The sequence below is a fragment of the Epinephelus lanceolatus genome, chromosome 20, assembly GCF_041903045.1.
Source record: "Epinephelus lanceolatus isolate andai-2023 chromosome 20, ASM4190304v1, whole genome shotgun sequence".
Lineage (NCBI taxonomy): Eukaryota > Metazoa > Chordata > Actinopteri > Perciformes > Serranidae > Epinephelus > Epinephelus lanceolatus.
This window is the reverse complement of record NC_135753.1, coordinates 10,902,058-10,925,852: the sequence shown is the minus strand read 5'-3', so window position 1 is coordinate 10,925,852 and position 23,795 is coordinate 10,902,058. Positions and strand designations below refer to the sequence as shown.

The 23,795-nt window shown below is 41.0% G+C and overlaps 1 protein-coding gene across 1 annotated transcript in view; it reads right to left on the bottom strand.

Annotated features, from left to right (window-relative positions):
• Positions 1–10,422, bottom strand: part of LOC117265004 (cadherin-12-like) — a 147,495-nt gene extending 137,073 nt beyond the window's left edge. Inside the window, exon 1 of the mRNA XM_033639368.2 lies at positions 9,956–10,422. The gene's annotated coding sequence lies outside the window, so the exon portion shown is untranslated. The remainder of the gene's footprint in view (positions 1–9,955) is intronic.
• Between the last annotated feature and the right edge of the window lie 13,373 nt (positions 10,423–23,795).

Genomic DNA, 23,795 nt, shown 5'->3' with positions numbered 1-23,795 from the left:
CACTCCCCAGGTTCACGGTTTATATAAGGCATAAGGGCCGACCCCTTTCGAAATGGTAAGCCGTTAAGTAAAAAACCCTGTACACAAAAAAGATGTCCTTAAGAGTCACAATGATTTAGGTGCAGGGGGAGGGGGTGTAATTTTATGTTAAATCGACACTCTTCTGAATAGTAAACTAAGAAACAGATGACAATGTCCCCCCTATCTCCTCAATGACATTTCCACTAAGGCATTTGTTGGAAGATAAGCATGAATGGAGGCAGAGGGAAGTGTTTCTTTGTCCTTACGCTCTCATCTAAGACCACAGTTCAGAGTCACAGTTCAGATTGTTTTGCTGCAACCGAAGTTTTTGATTGGTTTGAAATGGAAATGTCTGCTTCTTCTTTGCAGATTAATGTTAACCGCAGGAGTTACATTACCACATGTCCCTGGGTGTATTGTTCCAATATCTGTCATTTCATGCCAAATCCACTAAATTTTGCTGCAGCCTGTCCCCGAGTGCATTAGCAAAATTTCACTTATGAAAAAGGAGATCCACCCATCTCCCCTCTCACATAAAACCTGTTGATCCAGCTAACTACAGCTAACATTATTTAACATTAACATAATGTTAACATTAACATTTGAGCTGACTTTGTCAACTGAGGTTATAGGAGATGGTAGATGGCTTGGGGGTCATCCCTATGTTCCCCGGGTCCTGTGTTCCCCAGGCCCTATATTCCCTGGGTCCTGTGTTCCCCCCTATGTTCTGCAACCGAGGAACCCTTTCTGGAAAAAGGGTCCTATGTTGTCCTTATATTATGGGGGAACATAGGACCCAGGGAACATAGGTACGGTCCCGATGGCTTGTCCCTTAGGCGAGATGCCTGCCAAGCTACACTACACTGCAGGTTACAGTTCAAGACCAACAAACATCAAAACCAGATGATTTTTAGTGAGTCATTACAGCATTTCCTGCAGCTTTTTTTAATTCGCCAAATGTGGGTGTTTTTTTACCAACCCATCAATGTGTTTCCACTGGGGACAGTGCTACGAAAAGTGGCTATTTTTTACCAAAGCATACCCGGATATTGCCACGAAAAGCAGTTTATTTCAATTTAGCAATCACTGCATTTCCTACCAGAATACTAATACGAAAAGCAATTCTTTACCGAGCCACCGCTGTGATTTCTGCTATGATAGTGCCACCAAAGCATTTGTTTTTTACAGAGCCATTGCTGCGTTTTTTGCCGGTATTTTGCCATTAAAAGTGGTTGTTGTTTACCAAGCCATGGCTGCGTTTTAGGCTGGGATAGTGCCATAAAAAGCTGTTGTTTTTTTTCCAAGCCATGGCTGCATTTTAGGCCGGGATAGTCCACAAAAGCAGTTGTTTCTTACCAAGCCATGGCTGTGTTTTCTGCCAGAGTACTGTAATGGAAGGCAATTGTCTTTTACCAAGCCATTGCTGTGTTTCCACCGGGGGTAGTGCCATGAAAAGCAGTTGTTTTTTACAGAGCCATTGCTGCGTTTTCTGCCAGAAGTGAGCCACAAAAAGCAGGTATTTTGAGAAAAAACATGGTCTTTTCTTAACCATAACTAAGTTAATCCCAGTGTTGTTGAACCAGGAAGTTTCAACATATCTGCTAACGTACAAATGTGACATATCTGTGGTTTGCAGGTATATACACATATCTACTGGTGATTAAGTTTGCTATGCATAGCTCAAACAGATTTGTTACATTTTAGCTTTTGTTAGAGTAAAATAAAGGTTGTTGCATAAAACAAAGCTCAGTATGGCTGACTGAATCAGTAAAAAGAGCAAAGAAAATAAAGTACCATGGCATGTTTGAGAATCTTTAATGTAGCTGTGGTCACAGAGTGGAACCTCATCATATCAGCAGTAGGTAACATGACTGGCAGGCTAACTCCAGTATAAACTCAGAACAAGATAATAATAATATAAATCAGCAGGCGGATATTTCATGGGTAAGTGCAACTGAGTTTCACAGTTAGCTCCCATCCTCCCATATCAAACAGTTGCCTGCTGCTGTGCTAGCTCAGCCTCTGTTCTACTCCAGTAAGTTATGATGTAATTTTCCTCTCTGCCATGATAACGATTAGAGGAAGAGATACCAGAAGGAGCGACTTCCATGAGTAAATATTTTAAATTAAACTTCAGCAAGCCATTCCATGGGCACAGACTTAGAATTACAACTCAGATATTGTAAATCATACGCCGCAGTTTCCCTAATGTGTATATTGTTTTTGTTCTGTCAGTTTGTAGTCCCAACTGTAGTTTTGTGGAGTTCCCTTTCCTCTTAGAATGTCTTTTTAAAATAAGTTCCCCTCTACAGTGTGCACCACAGTATTCAAGACTGAAATGATACATGAATTTGGGGTAAGATACTGTGATAGGATTACTGAACAGATGGGAAATAGACTAAAACATTCATACTGCACTGGGTGCATTTAAAGTAGTCTATATGCTGGGGAGGGTAACTTGCTCAAGTGTGTTAGGCAAAATGTGAAATGTTATACTTTGTGAGAGGTACTTCACAGGAAGGTGGTATCTGCTTCACTGGGAAATGATGTGATTTAAGGAGCACATTTTCTTTTAATGAAATGAAGATGAGTTTTGACGTGGATGAATAAAAGTGAAAATTTTATGTGGCATACAGTATAGGGCAGAATTAATTGCAGAGGCTTCTTGAAAAGAGGGAAAGGGAAACGCTGTTGCTACATATACCATCTTGAGATATCTTACACATTTGCAACACAGCCATTGCTTATAATTTCAGATGCTGAAGATCACATACTTTAAAGAAGCATATGTAGAGTATTAATTAGATGTTACACTGTGGTGTCAGTGTTGAGTTTTATGGAAATAATGACCTGGCCTTTTACTTGTGGTGTGTTATGTGGTCAACTAAATGCAGTGTTCAAAACACTAAAAATAATTTGGATTGTTTATAATTATTATTATTATTATTGAAGACAATATTTAAGCAAAAAAATGAAAAATTTTAAAAAACCTATGTGTGTGTGTGTAAATATACATACATATATATATATATATATATATATATATATATATATTTACTGGTTCCAGGTTTTCAAATATGAGAGTTTGCTGATTCTCACTTGACCTGTCATGATAATTACATTAACGACTTATTAGTATGTAACATATTAGTATGACATAAGGACATGACCTTGATCATTTTGCTGCACTCTATATTGCCTGTTGTGTGTTACATGCATGTTTGTTTTTCACCCCCGCCTACTTACAGGAGTCCAAAGAAGAATGAAACACTTCAAAGACGACACAGTGTAGCTCACCGGTAGCCTGCAGCTGCACTTCTGTAGTGGAGGAGGCATAGTCCTGATAGTCGTAACCTGGCCAACCTCCGGCAATAAGCTAAAAAGTCTGTGGTTTGCAGTTTTACCCTCCAACAACATCATCTGCCACTCCGTAAATCCACCAGCAAAATGCCCAGCTCCCAGGCCGTTCACCCTGGGGAGCCAACTGCAGCGCACCTGCCGCATTATGGAGGTAACTGGTGTTCCTGGTGCTTTACTAAGCTTGTCTATTAATCGCAAGAGGCATCACTTGGTTTTATCTTTGTTGTCAGAATTTTGGTCTCAAGTCTCAACTAAGAATGTTGGCCCTTTCCAAAAAAAAAGGACCATACCTTTACTAGTACTTTCTTGTATATTTCAACAGGTGTTAAGTCACTTTTTTTTCTTCAATAAAAAAAAAGTTAAATAGTTTTTGTCATATTCCAAGTCCAGAGTTAAACATTAATTGCTCGTTGAAAGGGTGTTCTTGCATTGGTAAGCTATTATGTTATTATAAAAGTGTCAAAAAATTGTCTCAAAATGACAATTATTTTGTTTATCACAATTATTTCTGGGAAAATATATCATCCAACAAAAGCAGTTATCCTGACAGGCCTAATTCTCACTTTTTTTAAAAAAAAATAACTCATTGTAAATATGAGTAACTGGGTTTGGGGCTGTTTGTTGGTCAAAACTAGTGATGAGAAGATGCCACCTTGGTCTCTTGAGGCTAAAATGATAATTTAATAACTGAAATAATGTGTATTTACAGCCCGGATGCTAAAATTCATGAATAATACTGCACGTGAGTGGTCATCTTATCATAACAAAAGGAAAGCTGACAGATTGCCACTGCACAAATGATACTGTGCTTTTTTTCAGCCCAAGTCAAGTGAGAATAAACATGTATGAATTTTATTAATGCCTCTGAGCCATTATCTTTTTAAAAAAGGTATGCTGATAGCCTCTGAGTCATCTGCAAGATTTAATCAATTCACCAAAATGGTGTATTTCATATCTATTTCTACCTCACACTTTTCTGCAGGAGTGCTACAGCGCTGCTCAGTCCTTATAATGAAAGGCCCCCTAGCACCCTCTCTAGAAATCATTACAATCTCCTTCTACCTCTAGGGTCAGTAAACTAATAGTCATTCACCTGTGTGACAGGAAATCTTTCCCAAGTTGCCATTGGGGGCCTGTGAGGTTGTGTTTAAGGTTATCGAGTCGAGGCCAGCCAGAGATGACTGTTTATTGTTTGGATGGATCCCGGTGATTAAATGTGTCAGATAGATAGCATTTCATCAGAAAAGCAAAGGATGGGCATTACATATATAACCTGCTAATTGCCTGTCTTTCTATATTGGCAAGCAATGAAAACCAGTCATTCAGTGCTTGCCAAATATGGAGACACAACAAAGAACAACTTTATGAATAGTACAGTAAAGGCATTGGCAGAGATACCCTCCATCATCCACTTGTGCTTGTGCCTGTGCATGGCCTCCAGTGATTTTTACGACCACCACCGTCCCTGCCCACTGTTGGCTCAGAATCTGTGGTGGATTTCTCAAAGGGATGGCGCACATGTACTCAAAGGCACAAAGGCTCCAGGGTCTCTTTGGGCTATTTTAAGACATTTCTCTGCAGTTTTTTTTTTTTTTTAGAAAACATGTATGAAAGAAAGTCCATAAATAAAGTATTCTGACAAAAAGAGACAATGTACTGACCTCGCTTTGGAATTCTTCAAAATAACTTCAAAGGAAATGGCTGTGCATGGCAATGCATTCAAGTGGAATTGTTAAAAAAAAAGGCAAGAAAAGCAGCTTAATACTATCAGTGAAGGTTCAAATAACTATTGTCATTTTCCTTGACCTCTCCAGCTATGGCCACACTGAGATAGGGCCACAGCAGTGCTCAGATATGAGTAATAATCAATGTTCAAACTCTGCACGGTCGCCTCACCTTTTATCTCCCCTCGCACACCGTATTGAGCTCACTGTTTCGAATGATCATAGGGCAAAACAGTTGTGTCCTTGATATAAAATGGTATCTTCAGGTAACCGCATCCTTCCTACTTCTATTTTCACCACTACTTCAAACAACATGCCTATACCACAGGGAAGAGTGTATTTGTTTGCTTTCCAGAAAAAGCCTCAGCATCAGTAGGCTGCAGAAACTGTGAGGTTTTACCTCTGCAGAGCATTTCTACCACAGACAGGGAGAAACAGCATGTCCAAAAAGCTGACAAACGAACAGAGACAAATCCATATAAATAATTGCTAAGTGGAGTGAAGAGGAGTTGCCCATCATTCAGAGCAGAAGCCTGCACAATATCTCCTGGAGATTGAGAGTCATCCATCACTGTAAGACTTTAATTTGAGATGTTTAGGACTCTTGCTGATGATTGTCTGAGTGCTGGGGAGAGCCCTGTCTTAGAGGGCTGCAGGGGTCTTGGCAGAGTGCAGCTCGCCGTGGGAGAAATTGCTGCCTGACACAAAGCACGTTCATACAAGAACAATAGTTTCATCTGAGATTGGCCCTGAGACTGCAGACAGAACAACCAAATCCACTTTCTGATTAGCATTCAGATGCTTTAAACTGTGCAAGCAAGTTTCTGACAGTTAGCTTATTACATCTTATGGTGCTCCAGAAGTGCACACAGACAGCCACACTTTTATGGTCAAACACACACGCACAGGCTCACACACATAGATCCACATACGCACACTTGGACACACCTGATTTAGAGCGGAATGATGTTAAAATGAGTCCATTGAGTGGGGGCGGAGATTGAAGAGCCCAAGGTAAAGAGAGTCTGGAGACTCCAAATAATCTCAAGTATTGATTCTATTTAAGCCCAAGGCTCTTGATGGACATTTACTTGAAAATGCGGTGATAGGTGGCATATCCGGATGACTGATCGCCAAAGTTCTGCTTACGCTAAAGGCTGCAGACCGTCCATAAATAACAGCTCACCCTAATCAAACAGTGCAGCGGATGCAAAGATATGATGACAGCTTAGTGGACATGTGCTTTAATTTACCGCAGAGCACTCAGTCCTTCCATTAGATTTACATGGACACAGTCAGAGCAGAGACAGGCATACAGAGACTTTACATTCAACCTAACATGTGGTCTTGCTGTGGCAGATGCTTATCTGTCACGCCACGAAGGTAACTGACAACATTTTGCTTTGGCCATCTGAGGTTCCTTCTGGTCCTGCATGATCATTTATATCACAAAAATGACCCAATATATGATGGTTTCCATACACCGTCACTTAATACAAAATAATGTGTGAGCTCATATGAAATAAAAAAGAAACATTGTTGGCCGTTGTATCAAACTGGTCACAAGTCTTTTTGTTTCAAGGTGTGTTACGTTAAATTAATCATAATATTGCAGAAAGATTAAACAATTAATCGAAATATTACTGAAATCACAATATCAGCAGGTGCATTATGACGTAGGTGCCGAGGTTTCCAGTCGCCTCTCTGTCAGCTTTGCTAAATTTCTTGCTTAATTTAGGCTCTTACTCTATTTTACAAGTCTTGTTGGTGCTTTTTGATGTTGGGTTTAGACATAGGTGTTGTGTAGGTGCGAGTCACTCATCGGGATGAGGAAATCAACTCATCAGTCTGCAAACTGTCCTTCTGCCATCTTCTAGCAAGCTAACTGCTAGCTAACCAGATCGAGGTTTTGAAATATAAGTATCAGTAAACATTGAGGAAAGATGGACAAGTTGGCACCAGCTGAGCTAGCATCCTGCTACCAATTGTATGGGCGTTGGGGAAATAAACTGGACGACCGTCTGGCATCAGTTTCTAATAGCATATCAGGAACTGTAATATCCTTTGATTCACAGAAACTCGTCTAAATCCTGGACAGCACCGATAAACTTGTGGGCTTTTTCCTAAATGCAGATCTGACAGCGCAGAGGACTGAGGAGGCGTATGCTTTATGGTGAATAAGGACCGGTGTGTCAGTGAGAAATTGAGGTGCTGTCCTGGTCCTGCTGTGATCACTGCTATACACTGTTCAGAGGCGGCTGCAGTTCTGCACTGCCTGGAGACGCAGCTATGTGGTCGTCTTGTTGGGGTCAGGGTGTGTGTACAGTTTAATCATTCCACAACTAGAAACCATGGATTACCAGAACCATCTGGAAACATGCACACTTATAAAGCAGCAGCCAACAATGTAAGAACATTACAGTGCACAAGTTAGAGGAGCTGATGGGATCACGTTTCACTAGAGTTGTTCTTGCATAATTCCACATGACAAATGCAATATCCAAATCACAGGAGCTGCAATTTGTTGACAAAGGTAAAGTGTGCCACGACATTCCATTGGAAGTGAAGCACTGTAATGCTACAGAGATGCCCCAGCCTACGAATCATACACCAGGCGTAAGGGAACATGCTTTTTTTGCTACAGACCCCTGCAATAATCACATCTTTTTTTTCTATTTTCAGTAAAAGTAAAATGCAAATATTACCATTCCCACAAAAACTGCGACTCATATCTCAACTGCGCTATCTGTCAAAATAACTGCAACATGATTTTCTTTTTGCATATCGTGCAGCCCTAATTACACGTGTTGATAGAGAAACATCATGTCATCGGCCAACAAGAACTAGGAATTGATTAAGTCTGTGTAAAGTACATGCAGTGTTACATTGTGAAGCAAGGTGAAGGTATAAATATAGGTTGCTGTTTTGTTATTATTTATTTCAAGTTTTATCTTTCACCAAAACTGAGAAACATTTCTTAGTAAGCCGTTAGCAGATGATAGAAAGCTAACATTTTATTATCATAAACACTTCAGGTTAACTATGTAACGAAAAACATTTTCCTCCTTCACTTCGTCAGTGAATTTTTCATCACAATATGCACCTGAGACTGGCAGTGCCACTATCATCAGTTAATATACCACTAGTATATTGCATGTCTCTTCATTTATCCCCTCTAATGCAGTTATAATACCTGAGTGGTTGGTGGCTGCATGCCCTGAATGCTCATTTTCTGCACAGTAGCCTCTGTGTACTCAAAGGGTCCAGCTCCTCTTTTTCCTCTGGAAGTGGACTCCTTGGAGCGTAATTTGATTATTCCAAAGCAGGTGTTTTCAGCTGAATGCTGATAAGAAGACTCGCTGCCTCCGACACTAAAGTGAGTTACATTAGATGTGCTTAAAGTATTGGAAGGCGAGAGCTTATTTTTTATCTAATCTGTAAGTGAAGATGGGATTGACTTTGAAAACCTGTGCTAGAATTCTTAAGACGTCCCTTCAGCCAGACTGAAATAATGTTACACACACACTGAGAATTGTAAGTGAGTAATCTCCGCTATTGCTGGTGTGATAATAGCAATGCACATTTGCTCAAAAGTCTTTAAAGTGACGATAGTCGTTGGATCATGTCTGTCTCTGTCCATGTGGCTGCCAGTTGCTCAGAGTCTAGATGCAGTCGGTGCAGCACAGCACTCGAGATAACTGTGCCTTGGAAGATTTGAAGAGATGCAAAGTTGATGGTATAACACCTTCCAGTGGGATTGCTGATGTAACAATCAAATGTGTAAGTTCACAGCAGATGTGGCTCTGCGTCGCCCTGGGGTACATTTCTATATTTTGTGTCCTTATATTTCCTCTCTGGCTCATCCGAATAAGCATCTGCTGCTGCTGCGGAATGGGGGCAAGGTTGCATCTGTGATCCCGTGTTTCTCGGCAAACCAGATTCTGTCAAGCCTCTTTGATATCCTCTCAGATTGTTCTTTTTAATCCCTTACCACACCAGTAGAATGGTCTCACCCACTAATATTGCTGATATACGCTGTATACAAACAGAGGGATTAATCTCAAGCCTGTGATTGAGCCATCAGACCCCGTGTGCGCTTACTCTCAGCTGAGGCAGTGTTAATAGCACTGCACTGAACACTATTTGTCACATTTAAACTGAACACATATGGTTGTCCTTGAGGCTTTCATGTCCATGTGGAAAAGTCTAATAATTCATCTAAGTCACATTTTCATTTTAATCAGTGAGATGAAATGTGGTTAAAAAAAGATTTGTAGTTTGGTGGCTTATTTACACACAGCTTAGATCAACTTGCCAAAACCACTTGACATGCCATGGTGTGATAATCAGCGTTGAACACTCTCCAACACAGCCACATAGCCTTTCATATGCAAATGAACTAAAATAACTCAGACCTACAAATGGGGTCAGCACATTCGGAGCAAAGTGTTGCCTGACATGTGAACCGATCTGCTTTAATTGACACTCTCGGGCTTCTAATTTCATTCTACAAGCCAAGACACAAGAGACCCACAAGTAGCCGAAGTATCTTGAGCAGCGGTCTTGTTTCTCCCAACTCCTTTTGGTTGAAACGTTGTCAAGGGCACAGCTGAGCCACATTTCATCTGACTTAACCAGATGTTCGAAAGAAGTGTCTCAACTGTGTTTGCAGAGGGAACAATTGCAACAGCATCATTCAATTAAGCACCTTCTGTTGTGTGCAGCTCTGTCAACAAGCTATAAAATGCACACAACCAGGTGGAGTTGTCAGAAATCAGTTTCATTTCTACGAAGGTGAGAGGCAGGGTGAATGTGAAATGCCTCCAGGCGGAGAGAGAAGACACACTTACCTTGAGTGGGACACTTTAGAGCAGAGACGCAGCCAGTTTAATCCAAATAATCACTGAATCAAACTGTCCTCCCACCTCTTTGCCAGAGCAGACTCTCTCCTTTGCTGCTTTTTACTCCTCTTTCAATTCCCTCTCTCACCCTGCTCTCCTCTTTGGTGCCTTTCTTTCATTATCCCGCTCTCTTGTGTACAGTTGGAGCCCACGCTGACACAGACCGGATGCTTCTGAGTGTATGCGCGGCGTGAGTTACAGAGACAAAACAGCTTCGGAATAGCCAGAGTATACACGGGGAGCAAAGTGGAGCGCGTCCGTGCGGTTACAGGATGACGACTGAGCGAGAGCGAGTGAGTGAGCGGTGAAGTGAGAGAAAGACGCTTGTGTGCGCGCGTGCATCAGAGAGTGAGAGAGGAAGTGTGTGTGAAGGAGAGAGAGAGAGAGAGAGAGAGAGAGAGAGAGTGGGGAAGAGGGGAATGTGAGAGGGTTTGTGAGCGCTGCTGGCTCAGTGGCGAGCGACAGTCGTGATTGCATTGGCGTAAGGCAGTAGCACAACCCCCCCTCCTCTCTCGTCAGGTCCCCTGAGCACTGGGGGATCTTCATCATCAAGGAGATTAGAGCCAACTAGCAAGCACCCCCCCCCCCCCCCCCCCCACCCACCCACCCAATGGCACACAGAGTCAGAGTCAGTGGTGTGTGCTGTGGTCACCGGGGATATTCTAATCGGAGAGACACTTTGAGATGCCTCTTTTGTCCACAGCTCATGTGCTCGCAGACCCTTTAAAGGTCCCAGATGAAATTAAGGAACTTCTCGCTCCTTTCAGTCAGAAGTGAGTTAATTAATCTTTTCCTGAAAAGGATGAGGGATATTTATTTTTTTATTTTTCCTTTGATATATCCAGTAATGTCCTGCGGAGGGTTTGGAGAGCTGGACGCTGGAGTGAAAGCTGGGGGTTCATTGTTCTTGCCTGACTGACAGCTGAGCCACAAATGGCAAGGGGTCCTAATGTAAATAAACTTCCTGTTGAATCGCAAGCCAAATCACATGCGTTACCGTCACACTGCAATAGGCAACTGGCAATTACTGCTTTATGCTAATACAGTTTAAAATAAAATGTTTTGCTTGGCCACTGTTTATGCAAATTGGCTCTTCATTTAGATACCCAGTGGCAGCCCTCCTGGCAGATGAACACAGGAGATGCCGTCCTTAGACAAATAAAAAAAATGAATCTGCTGCTTTTGGGGCCCAATTTTATTTCATTTTTTGTTTGTCCTTAAAGGGAGGCCACAAGGCATGTCATTTACACAGTAAATGTATATTGAAGGAGCAGAGAAACCCATTTTAGTTTCAGCTTGACTTAAACTGTAGTGCAGTAGTGGGGAGATGGTGTATGAGTGCATTCAGTAACCTTGCACACGGCAAATTTGCACATCTTGTTCTCCCACTCGACCTTAATACATTCTTGAAACCTAAAACTAATTCAGATTTGCACACTTGTTTCATTTATATATAGTATAGTATGTTATCCTTTATATATTTTCATTTGAGTTTTTTGGTATATAGCATTTTAGTATTTCTATTTCAGTATATTAATAGTCTACTATAGTATTTGTATTATCTTGTATAATCTATTGATGTAGATCTTATTCTTACAGAATGTGCTATGGTTTATTTTTCTATTGAGACTGACTTTTCTCCTCTAGTGTGATATGTGAATCACACATATCACATTTTTATTGCTCCCATGCAATGCCTTAATAACCTGCTGTAATGAAAGAATTTCCCAACTTGATATCAATTTAGTACATCCATCTATTGATCCATCTATCTAAAAGGCATTTTAATGTTCTATGTGAGCACATTTCATAAGCATTTTTGTGCAGGAGGAACTTTTTCATAGTTCTGAGAACCCCCCTTTTATGTTGTGTCCGCACTGTAGGAAGTAGGAACTAGGGCCCTGTTTAGACGACAACAGTTTCTCTAAAAATGAAAAAGTCTGTCCTCTGCGTTTTAAAAATGTCTGTGTTTATATGAAACGATCCCCGTTCACACGGAGCCGCAAAATCTACTGGAAACGCTGTAGTATGCACGCCAGGCCAATGGGTGGCAGTGTAAATTTGGAAAGCAACACCACGGCATGACACCTGCGCTGAAGCGCCTTCCTCTACAACGTGGTGATTACAAACCAAAACAAAGAAGACACAATGGCGAAAGCATCCACAGATAACTTTGTCTGGACAGACGATGAGGTGGAGTTGCTACAGTAGATCTACACTTTGCTGGAGAAGCGTTGATAAATTCAACAGGGTGAGCAGCACAAACAGAGCTCGGCATTGTTGTTGTGACGGTCAACTTTCTCACGCATGCCTAGTGAGTGGAACCGTAATGCGCATGTGCAAGAAGTCTCCGTCTTCAGAGAAACTGCATATTGCAAGTTTAAATGACAATGGAAATGGTGCCATTTCCAAAAAAGTGCACTGTGGAACCCGTTTTTAAAACGTTGCGTTTTCAGGCACCCAAAACGCCGCTGTCGTGTAAATGATCAGCCAAAACGCAAGTTTACCATTTTCGGTTGAAATCGTTGTTGTATAAATGGGACCTAGGAATCCTAGTTCCTACAATGCTGTTTTGAAGGACTTTTTTAGCTCTCGTTTCAGAGTAGGTACTCTTCCAGCACAAAAGGAACCATAAGTGATGCAAGTGTACATCCAGTCTTTACTGAGCATGTGCTGGTGGAACTACAACGCCAAGAGACATTGCTATATCAACTGCTAGCAGGCTTACGGTCACTTCAGTGTTGCTATTGGGAGTGCGAATGCAAACACAAAAAAGTCCTTGAAGGTATGAAGTTGTCAGGGGAGCTCCCCAGTAAGCAAATCCTCTCAGGGAGTCCCCACAACAGTTTGGTACGAAAATGTCTTATGGTGATCACATGTTGACATCTGTAAGGGATAGTGGTTCCCAACTGGTCCAGCCACAGGGTCCAGATTTCTCCATAGTCATAAGTTCAAGGTCCACAGATTTTAATATATTCAACCTCAGGCTTGGGTTTGACCATGTCTTAGGTATCGTTTATACGACAACGATTTCAACTGAAAATGGTAAAATTTAGTTGTATTTTGGCCAATTGTTTACACGACAGTGGTGTTTTGGGTGCCTGAAAACTCAACGTTTTGAAAACGGGTTCCAGGATGCAACTTTTCGCGCATACGCATTACGGTTCCAGTCACTAGGCATGCGCAAGAAAGTCGACCATACAAACAACAATGCCAAGCTCTGCTTGTGCTGCTCACCCTGTTGAATTTATCAACGCTCCCCCATCATAGCGTAGATTTACTGTAGCAACTCCACCTGGTCATCCGTCCAGACAAACGTTTGTGCGGTTGCCATTTTGTTTGTTTATACATCGCTGCTCTGTAGAAGGAAGCGTAAGCGCCACACCGCCAACTACTGGCCTGGCATGTATACTGCAGCGTTTTTGGTCATTTTTGCGGATCCGTGTGTATGCCGATCGTTATCAAAACGTTGTCGTCTAAACGCGGAACTTTTTTCAAAACAAAAATGAGAAACGATTCTGTTTTCAGTGGATCGTTTTCGTGTAAACATGGCCTTAAGCTAATTTGCTGTCTCTGTTAAATAGCTGTTTGTTATTCACTCACTCTACAGCAGGAAATTGCTTTTTACAATAAAAGCTCTGTGCTGGAAATTCACTGTGCTTAAAGTGTGTTTTTTAAATTGTTATATTAGCAAGACATTTGCGATACATTCACAATGGACCCACAACCCACCACTAAGGAACCACTGGTTTAAAGGAACTGTGTGTTACATTCAGAGCACATCTATGGTTTAGAGTCAGGGCAGGGATTGCCTGCACATGGCTCTCAACATGGAGGTCGCCAAAGGGGGGGTATCAGAGGGTGGGCTTCCACGATGATGCTTTCCTGACACTATGGGTCAGGATGGTGTTAGTGGTGTGTCAGCACTAAAGGCAGGGATTATCTAGTCAGTGGGATGTACAGTTTTTTCCCCCCCTCAAGCTCATTTGGACTAGGCATAACATGGATGGGGAAAAAAAAAAACATCAGTGGGAAACACACAAGGACTCACACACACTAACATGCACATGCAGCAAGTCCAGCTACAAAGAACAGAGCAGCTCTGATGACAACACACACAGAGGGAAATTACTTTATTCTCCTCAGGACAGGACACCATTACTCCACTATATCTTTACATAGCACATAGTCTGTATCTGGATTTATGTTCTGACTGTCATATACAGCTCTTTTAAAAAGTTAGTTTGAGATAGTGTTCATGGCGGACTTACTGGGCTTATGATAAGTGTCACAACCCTAGTAATATAAATGATAAAGTACAGGGGTAAGGGGGATAGCCTGGAGTGGGGTGGGGTTTGGGGGTATCCAATTGGAAGAGGAAGCATCAGCTGGTTCCTGCTAATACCCATAACCTCTCAAAGAGCTAATAAAGAAACCCAATACCTCCCCCGCAATTCCCAACAGATATCAACACAGAGAAAGAATTACATCATGGCAACATCAAAATTCATTCAGAACATTCTCTCAAGTCTGGGAGTTGTCGCTGATGGTGACCTAAATTCCCTTATTTTCATGTTTTGCATGATTTAATGCCTTGCTACTTGCCTCACTTGGTCATGCAGAACACAGATGTCATCTTGCATCTCCCTGGCATATTGAGGAGCAACCACCAGCTTTAACCTTTAAAATTAAACCTTGATATGGTGGGGGGAATCAAAGGTGGCACACATCACTCTATGGAAAAGGTTATTGAGGCATTAGCATTTAGTCTTCTCTATATTTCATTTTGACTGTCTTGAAGATGGACAGGACTCACAGTAAAAAAAAGAAATCCCCTTTTTTCCCCCTCCCTTTTGCTTTAAATGACTATTTATAAAAAGTTAAAACCTCTGATGAATTCTTAACAATCTTGATGGTGCTGAAATTAATGCAGTTTTTCTTAATTACCTGTAAAAATACATTATTCTCCCTCGTTGAAATTTCAGGACAGGTGACCAGGAAAATGTGAAATAATAGCAGAGTGCTTGACAGCAAGTACCACTTTATCTGAAGATAGGAAACAAGACATTTGAAATCATGGGGGAATTTTACACTGAAGCCTCCTGCATTTACTCCAATTTGCCAATCATCCCATTTTCGTTGTCAGCAGAAAGTAAAAAAAAAAAAAAAAAAAATCAAATGAATACAAATAATCTCCACTCCTCAGAGGAAGCAATATAAAAAGAGTGCAATGTGGAAAAAAGGAACAGTGAATTGCGTGGAAATGACGCTTTTTTATAAAACATGACTCCCAGAAGCTGAAAGCTGTATTTGAATGTAGCTATGCAGCATTTTATACACTCAGCAGTCCTGGCTGACAACCCTGCTCCCAGATCAACCCTGTCCAGATGGCATGGCGTGGCCCTAGAGGACTCCATTTTTAATCCTCTTGGCACAGGCTCAGCTAAGCAAGAGGTGGAACGGATGCTCGGAGTCAGGCGTCAATCAGGGCATTTCAGGCTGGCCAACTGCTGTACAGGACACAGAAGTGTCCTGCGCAAGTATGCATACGGGACGGGGAAAGGTAAAAAAACAACAACAACAAAAAAAAGCATTGGCATTAGTCCATACAAAAGATTGACTGACATTTAATTGAAGGTCACGATACGTTACAGGGCAGTCATGTCAGCACACTGCCGATATCATGGAGGTTCCAGCAGTGCAAACATAACCTTCTGGAACGGATTCAGAAAATATCGGTTCCAGGCCTCAACAATTCATTTGTTCAAATAATAGTAATAAGCTGTGTAGAGCACATGTACACAGCACAGGTTGCCTAACTGACAAAACCATTACCGCAGTTTGAGTACTTACAATTTAACACAAGGAAATAGTGTTGCCAAATCTCAGAATGTCCTCCCACCTGACTGTTCATGTTTTGTAAATGATCAGGGTTACAAATGAGTTTGAAAAATACTCTTTTTTTTAAATTAGGAGATTTATTCATAGATAAATGTTTTAGAATTAATACAGAATGAAGGAAAGTAGTGTGGTGATCAATGATAGGTAACTTAATAGTGACTTAACTGCAACGGCTACAACGGCTCTCAACGGTCAGAGCCACATCTACATGTTTGATTAAACTATTGAAATATTCCTTTCGAATATCAAAAGACACTGCAGTGAATTATAATGTCTGTGAATTGTTAATAAGCTAAGGGAGTATTTACACTGTAAAACTAATGCACAGTAATAATTCAGAATTAATTGCATCTGGTTTATCTGTTAACTTTAATTGGCCACCGGAGGAGTGCAATTGCTCATGTTTCTTTTCTTTAAGATTTCATTGGGCAGCTGCAGCAGCTATGGAGTGCACGGTACATCAAATAAGAATGGGAAAGGGAGGAAAGGTGTATATCCTGCCCATGTGAGTATTGCACCAAGAAGAAGAGGTGCTCCAAATTTAATATTTAACCCTTGACTGAAGATTCAGATTCTGAGCATGGGTTAGCATGTATTTATACCTATGGTGTTTAAACTACTAGTGTCTCTATTGCTGCTAGTGCATACTTAAGGATATAAATGGATTGTGAATGTTATTATTTATTTATATTTTGTAAGTTTCTGGTGTTATTTAAATATGTGTGGATAGGTCTTGATATTATACAGGGCAACGTAGAGATGTTTCAGTAAACTTCCAATGAACCTATTCTGTGGGCTGACTTTTTGAGGCCCGTAGAGAAGATACATTCATGTAGCTGAAATATTCACATTTCACTCCAGTTATTTATTTTTTCTTTTCCACTCATTATTTTCCTGGAGCTTGAGTGGGGATGAAGTGGGGGTGGTGGAGGGGGAGGCAGTTGGATGGGGATGAAATGCAGGACAACAAGGACCCAGGTGTAGTTCTTATTAGTGGCTAAGTTAATGGAATCAGCAGTCTGCGTCTCTCCGGCTGATGCAGCTCAAGACAAGACCAGCCTGTCCTGAGGGAGGTCTGGCCTGGAAGAGGGCATCTGGAGCCCCAGTCTGCCTCTTCTCTCTCCGACGTACTGCAATTACCAGCAGGAAAGGCTCAAGCATTATCCTGTAACAAATAAAACAAATCTGTGGATCATAATTCCTAGTCGTGGTGCCATTTAGATCAAATCACCCTTGTTTTTGAATGAATCATCGTAGTATGCTGATGGGAATTGAGCTACTTTTTTTTCTTTCTTCTTTTTGTATATTTTATTATGACTGAATATTCTAATTGAGTTTGCATTACATCATCATATTTAGTGGCCAAAAGAATATGTAACATATGCATCCCTTTTCCTCTGTTCTCATAAGAAATAATATATCCTCGGTATTTCCAGTGCATCTTCTCATATTTATTTTATTTTTAATGAAGAAATAATGACCAGTTGATTTAGTTATTGCTACTGCATTATAAAGCTATTAATTCATGCATTCTGTGTCATTGTAGGGATTTTCAGGAGAAGCATGTCATACATAATGTCTATACATCAGTCACTGTCAGTCGCTTAGATAAAATAACACTTGGCTCTGTCCACACCATAACGATGGATATTTTCTCTTTATGTTTTGGCCTCTCATTTACACACAAACAGCATTTTAGGTCTCTAAGAATGAGATTTGGAAATGCCCTTTTAGGTGTATCTCTGTTTACTTTGTGTCCATGTGGACGTGTAAAACGGAGCGCTGAGGAAACAATGATGTTGTCTGCTTAAATCGCCCATGCCGGTTGTTGCTTTGTGTAATGAGCGTTCGCCAGACCCAACAACAGTAATGGTGGTGGTTTGTTTACTTTTTGTTAGCACTGCTTGTCTAATGAGTACTTTACTTCCTAAATCTGTATTGCTGCACCATTTCGCAGACGAACGGTCTGCTGGGATCAGTGTTATTTGGTCCACCTTAACTTCTGTGGTTTAAGGTTCGTCACAAGCCACCATTTTGGATTCGGGCCAGAAGATGGTGGGACAATGAGAGTGGAATTTTAGAGATAAGGGGTGAGAGGAAAACTTTTGCATGTTCAGAGCATCAGTCCTATCTTTTAGTGAGCTCCTCTGACCTTATATTTAAAGGAAATTAATGGTAAAGATATCCCCGGGGGGACTGCCTGTTGTTCCGACAGCTCATTATCCCAAAACCCCAACAGTCCAAACGATATCCCATTGGACCAAAAGCTTACTTGTCTGACAGCCCGTTATTCCATAAACAAAAGCCCAACGCTCCAAGGATACACACTCTCCGACGCAGATCACTGGACCTTCCTGGGTGCCAATTTTTATTCCTATGATTGCCTATGATTGGCTAGAATTTGTTGCTGTCTTTGGTTGAGTTGGTTAAATTTAGGCTTGAGGTATAAGATTGGTTAAGGGTAAAAAGATCAGGTTAAGTCAATCAGAGGCAGAGTAAGGCGGGTCATGCTGATTACGGGCCATAGATCTCTCTGACTGCAGGGAGAGTACATATTTGCGGAGAATTAGCCGTTTGTTTACAGGATAAGGAGCTGTTAGACAAATAGGCAGATGGGATTGCAGTCCACAGGGACATTTTTTGGACAACTGGGGTTTTGTAATAATAGGCTGTCAGAAGAATGGCATGGCAACATTTCAAGTAGGTATTTTGACAAAGGTATCATTAGCTCGTATTAGCTTTGCAACGAGGGGAGACTGCTGAGGACAGCTAACTCCAACGCATTTGGAGACTTTTTGCAGTGTGGACAGAAATATTTTGTAAAATAAATGTGTGGATAGAATTTTTTTTATTTATTTTATTTATTTTTTTGACACAGAGGGGCATCTGTTTTCAAAAAATATCTGGATTCTTGTAGACACGAGCTTTATTTCAGGGAACCATTTGGAAACAGAACAGCATCTAGGTTTTTAACAGCTGAGTTAGAGCATTGCTCTGCCTTGTGAACAGAGTCGTATTTGGTTCTGAGAATTCATTCACATTGAACGTGTTAAATCACAGAGTGAGAATCTTTGATTAAGCCTGCTCACATAAACAGGCTCTTCACAATCAAGTCTTGAGGCACAACGAGTGAGTGTGTTTCTAAGGAAAACTCAAATACTGAATACTGATCACAGTACCAGTGCTGTATTGATCTGAATGGAGCAGTAATTAAAACAGCCACGTGTTTCAGAGAGTTGCTCGGACGGAGCGAGCCAAACACTCTGACAATGCCCTTGCAATACAGGTTGCCATTAACAACAATCAGCACAGGCACTGGGAATGAGACATCTAATCAGTTTCTCAAAGCTGTAATGCCAACCTAATGAAAGAGATTAAAAATGCTTATTTGAGAGAGGCCGGCGCGTGTTTCCCTGATGATGTTTTTCTTCCGGCAGCTGAAGATAAAAGCGCGGTAACAATGCTGGAATAATTATTCTCGACCAGGATTTAAGATATTGAAAACGGAATTCGTTTCCACTGGTGAGAAATATTGGTTGGACAGGAGAAAAATCCACAGACAATTTGATTTAGAGTCCCATCAGGCTTTGTCTGCAAACTGTGGATGTCACAAAAATTGGCCCACAAATAAAACAGGTCACATTTTCTGCAGGTAGAAGTGAAGAAAAAAAGTGTCTCAAAGTTAGGTTGATTTGACAATTTGATCAGCAATCTTCGCAGGTAATCAGTTCTGGCAGACACAAGCCCACTGCTGTCAGTGCCATGGGCTGCTGCAAAATGAGCCCATATTACTTGTCTGCTGCAAAGGCTGAGGGATGTGTTGTCAAGCAAGCATTTGGCAAAGGTTTGGAGTGGGAGTGGGAAGGAAGAAACGCATTAAATACTGTGGAGAGATGAAGCGGCCAGTATATGGGCTTTAGCCTGCAGAGGTGGAGGTATATTGAACGAGTGAACGAGGACGGGTTGAACAGCCAGGAGGGCTGTGGTGCAGAAACTGCCTCAACTCACCGCAGGCTCTGAATTGTGCTCTGCAGCTACAGTATATTACCTTTTCATGCTGTCCACCTGACTGTAGCCCACAGCCTCGCACTTGAACCTATTGAGAGTATTTTAGTATTTCACTCATGCTGTGTAATTGTACCTCTAGCCTGCTGTTGTAAAAAGGATTGCATTTTGTTTCAACACTTAAACATACTCAGATTTCTCACTTGCACCATGTTGCCATATGTTGCGCCTTCGTAAAGACCCGATGGTGTGCAGATGACACAGTTGCTCCGCTGTGGTCTGTTTTTCTGGCCACTGCAATATGATGGGGATAAGTACTGAGGTCTGTCCTATTAATGGTGGCAAGCCAACTTGGATGTTATGATGAAAACGAGAGACATGTAATCTCCGAGGGACGGACGATGCCAGGGAAACGGCTTTCCTGTTTGTCCACAGCACGGATTTAGATCCCTTCATCCCAGCTCTCTCTCCTACTGCCTTCACAGGGTTATTATTCTCTGAATTCCCACGGTGTGGCCAATCAACAGATGTGTTTAAACAGAATTTGTCTTCCCTCCCAACAAGCCTCCCCCACAACCACTGATATTCTATCATGTAACAGAACATGGCAAATCCGTCATGATTGCCAAGGTATTGTTTGCAAATGTGTCTGCGTATAACTGACACTGAGCAAAAGCTTTGTCCTTCAGCTAAAAAGTCAAGCTAGAACATTTAACTGTGGGCTAGGTGTTATATTTTGTTTTTAATTTTTATTTTGAATTTAGATTAGTTTCAGTTAAGCTTTTATTAATTTATTTTTGTAGTTGCAATTTAGTTTTATTAGTTTCGGTATTAGTTTTAGTAGGTTTTTTTGTAGCATTATTATTATTATTACATGGGGGATATTTGTCAGGAGCAAGATTTAAGACGTTCAGAATAGTTGTCAGGATACAAACCAAGCTCATGAAGGCAATTGACAATCACATAGACATCACAGTTTCAAAATCTAACACCTAGTTTTTAGAAAACCTTGATTTAAATAATAAAATATGACTTATATTCTACTTTGCAGTGATCGGTCATCTGGTGGTGGCTGATAGTTGCAGCAATGTTTATCAGTTTACCTAGAATAAATTGTTTGAGATTTAGAAATGCCATTACATTAAGGCCCACAAAAGTCTGGGAGAACTATAGGAAGCTTTGGAATGGGTAAATAATATGTAATTTTCATTTTTCTATAATTACCCAAAATCACAGCAGGTGGGTGTTTGCACAGAATGTAGTTGTAGGAGGCGTCATTCAGGCACATCTTGTTGATTCTAAAATTAAGGACAACAATCAACTGGTGATGGCTTGCTGTCTGCAATTAAAACCGTTTAATAGTAATATGCAGCCTCACACTTGAGCAGTAACATGGACTTACCAGCAGTCAGGTATGCAATTAGACAGACAATTAAAGATCAGTTAAGCAGTCAATTTGAAGTTTTTCAGCTCGTCCCATAAGCAAAACTATTATAAACACAAACTACATGCCTTGATGCTGTCTGCCTAACATGGAGCTGCTCTCAACACATTTAATAATCAGTAGGGGAGTTCTGAAAGGGCAATAAAGCAAAAAGGCACTTGATTGCAATTAAAGAATATGTCAGAGGATGCAACAAGTTGAACATGTTTTGGGCCTTTGACACAGCTACAGGCATCAGGGTCATCAACATGGCAACTTCCAAAACAGTACATTTCAAACATTGTTAAGATGCCCTTCTACTAGTGGTTATTGTTGCATATTTTCACTAAAATGTACCAGAGTGTTTGAAAGGTGGACATTGGTTTAAACATATTTTCAGAGATGTGCTATACACTACACATCCAAAAGTTGCTGTGTCTTAATGTGGCATGATAACACTCTTTATTCACTGTTTAAACTAAGTAAGGTTCTCAAACACCAGCCACGTTGCCAGAAGAAAATGTTTGCATTGTACATTTCTGCAATCATGAATAACTTACATTTGCATGTTTCATATGGATCATATGAACATTTCTATGGTAAAGTAGTTTATAAACTGACTTTGTCATCTGGAGGTGGTGGATGGTGGTGGATTTCCTATCCATAACCAAGTGGTTGACCACAGGGCTGTTGAAATGTAAACTTTTGGGCATAATGGCTAAAAAAAGTTATTGCGTTTAAAATATTCAAATCAGTAGATATTAATAATTATCTAAAAAAGTTCAAAATTATTTCTTTCAAGTTTAAAGGTAGCATTTTGCTCCTGAGTAAAAGTTGAAGATTTTGTTAAAATTATTATTTATTGTCAGAACATGACACTTGCCAAACAGCAGAACATTCTGAGGTGACACCGGCAGAAATCATGTTCACGGACGAGGTAATGTATTAAAGTTTCATTCATGTTACAGTACCTTTGGTCATGTTATGTCATATCATTCTAATAAAATAGTCAGTCACACTAACTTGCTAACTTAGCATTAGCATTAGATGAGTCGACCCATACAGCTACTGTAATGTTGCAAATTCAATCTCTAGCCCCTTTTACACTGCCAGATTTGCCAGCCAGCTGCGAGCGTTTAGACACACAGAGATGGATTGGCGAGTTGATCCGCGGTGCCCAATTTTCCGCCTCGTAGGGTAGTCATATTGGCGGAACCCTTCCAGTTTAAACAGACCGAGGCGGCCTTCTGCAACGGGAGGGACTGTTGATGACTTGTGGGAGGAGCTGTTGATGACGCCACACGTGCGACCCACTGGCGGTGGATAAACAGGAAACAGCTGATAGCAGGAATTAGTGAACAGCTAGTAGCATATTGCGCACCCTCCTTGCCCTTGCAAACGAAGAGGCCATTAACTGTCAGATGACGGGGACGGTGAAGAACAGGCTGACTTACGAGAGAATCGCCGCCTGACTAGCCGCAGCTTCCCTCCCACGTCACTGTTTATGTTGCACGCTGAGCTTGACGTTTTGTTGCTTGCTCACGCCCCCCATTGCCCCGAAAAAGGCGCATTCTGTATGAACAAAAGTAGGCAGGCGGCATTTTGCTGCACTCCCCGATTTTGTTTTCATACTGCCAATGCTGAAAAAAGACTGATTGGGCTTTCCTGCAAATTTGCACAATTCCTATCTAAAAACGGCTATTGGGTAGCACTGCGCTATTATCTGCTGTCAAAACAGTCATACTGAAAATATCTTGATGAGCATGTTGAATGTAACGTTATAACGTTAGCATATGCATTTGTGCGTGGTCTCACCTTCTACTTCTGCTGGTCCTTCTTCCTCTGGTTAATGGAGGGTGGAAAGTGGCGTTTAAGGTGTATCAGTGGTCCCCTTTCGGGTGTATGGATGGTTAATTATTTGGAATGGTTAATTATTTGGAGGATTTATCAAACATTCTTATATCTCTGTCTAGAAAAAATGTATTAACATGATTAGCTTTATCATATCACTCAGCCCCAGTCAGATGCCATGGTTTGCAAAAATGTACAATAATTGTTTATTCTGGCCATTGGATTGCAAACATCTTAAGAACTTTGAAGAGTAAATAAAATGGTCAAACGCAGATGTATTTGGCATATTTCAGCTTTTTTTCCCTCCTACATGAAGATCTGTCAAATATTGGATTGCATGTAAGGAGCCAAGAGACACATGCTGAGAGAAGTTCTCAGATGTTTCAGACCAAAGATGCTGCAGGCCACCATCATGCTCCTTATTATTTAATAAAAAAAATAATGAGCCTGACACATGATTCATGAGTAGCTTGGATATTACGAACATACAAGGTAGCTGTGCAGCAGTTACCATGCAGAGCCCAATTTGTTACTGCAGATGATTCCAGCAATTCTGTTTCAAAATTGGGTCAATAAATTGCTGTCAGTCTCATTCATTTGGCACTGAGT